The sequence below is a fragment of the Plasmopara halstedii genome, assembly GCF_900000015.1.
Source record: "Plasmopara halstedii genome assembly, contig: Scaffold_470, whole genome shotgun sequence".
In the NCBI taxonomy this organism is placed as follows: Eukaryota; Oomycota; class Peronosporomycetes; order Peronosporales; family Peronosporaceae; genus Plasmopara; species Plasmopara halstedii.
The window spans coordinates 1,071,472-1,073,061 of NW_020187390.1; positions in this window are offsets into that span (position 1 = coordinate 1,071,472).

Below are 1,590 nucleotides of genomic sequence, written 5' to 3' on the forward strand. Positions count from 1 at the left end.
ACCAGCGGCGCAGCCGCATTTGGAGAGGGTTTTTTTCCATTGACACGTCTCACACGTGCGCACATAGGTGCTCGTCCATTTGTACAGCTTATGCCACCAATAGAGGTGACTCACAAAGTTGTACGTTTTCTCACGATCGAGATGGCACTGAGTGGCGTGTCATGAGCCTCAAATTCTCATCATGAGGAACCACAATTCGCGCTGTATCCGTTGATTCGGTGGTATAATATAACAAGTCGTTATTAAACGAATATCGGTGCAATCGTGCACGCAATCTTGATGACAATTTCCTGTCCGAGTCTCCAAACTCCTTGATTCCGAGAGCACGTAGCAGCGCTACACACATCAAATCATCCGTGTTCGCGTTGCGGATCAAATCCGTCACAGACGAAGTTGCAGTTGTAACATGAGCAAGCTCATAGTCTGGTCTGCGTGACAATGCATCAGCCAAAGCATTCTGCTTTCTCGGTTTATACTTCACCTCGAAGTTATATTCCGCAAAGAAGGATAGTGATCTAGTCATCTTCTGAAAGAGGTGGGGCGACTGAGTCGCAGTGTGTAATGAAGCATGATATGTATAGATCACAAACGGCTTGGAGCCGAGCAGGTGGAACCTGAACTTGGTAAGTGCATACTTCATCGCAAGTAGCTCCCTGTCGTGAGTTGCTCCTCTCTGTAGCTTTAAGCCGTCGAGATTCGAATGCGATCACCCGATCTCGCCTCTCGGCGTCTGCTTGCAGCAGTGCACAGCCGATGGCAAAGTCCGAGACGTCACAGACGCCGCTGAAAGAACGATGAGGGTCTGGCAACGCCAGTATTGGTGCACGCAGGAGGCTGTCCTTGACTCCGTCAAAAGCCTCCTGATGTTCGGATTCCAACACCATTCCTCATCCTTTTGAGGGAGATTAGATAATGGCCGGGCCGTTTCTGCGTAATTCACGCAATGTTGTGCAAGTAATTGGCGAGACCAAGCCACTTACGCAAGTCCTTCTGATTCTTTGGAACCGGCCAGTCTACAATGGCCTTGACCTAAGCGGGATCCGCTCGAAGGCCATGCTTCCCAATGAAGAACCCTAAAAGAGAATCTCTTCTGCGCCAAAGATGCACTTGTCTGTATTGGCGTTTAGTTTGTTCGTGCGCATGCACTCGAGCACAGCTCTTAAATGAACGACGTGGTTCTCCGCATCCGTCGTCCCGTGCTCCGCACGACTGTGAACGAAAATGTTGTCAAAGTATGTCTGTGCATGCGCCGTGTGGAACCTGAACAACTGCGTCACAAGACGATTAAATGTTGCTGGTGCATTGACAGCCCTTGGGGCATCACCAGCCACTCTCAGAGCATGCCGCTCGGAGTGCTCACTGCTGTCAGCGGAATATCACTCGCTCTCATGAGCAAGTGGTAATACCCATCGACCAAGTCAAGTGCACTGTACTTCGTACATCCCACCATGTTATTTCGAAGAACACCCTTTCTAGGAGTCGGCGTCTGTGCCGAAATGGTGGCAGCGTTGTGCTTATTGTAAGCATGAACTATACACCACTTGCCGTTCGGCTTCCGAACACAAAACGTGGGTGTCGAATGGGGAGACT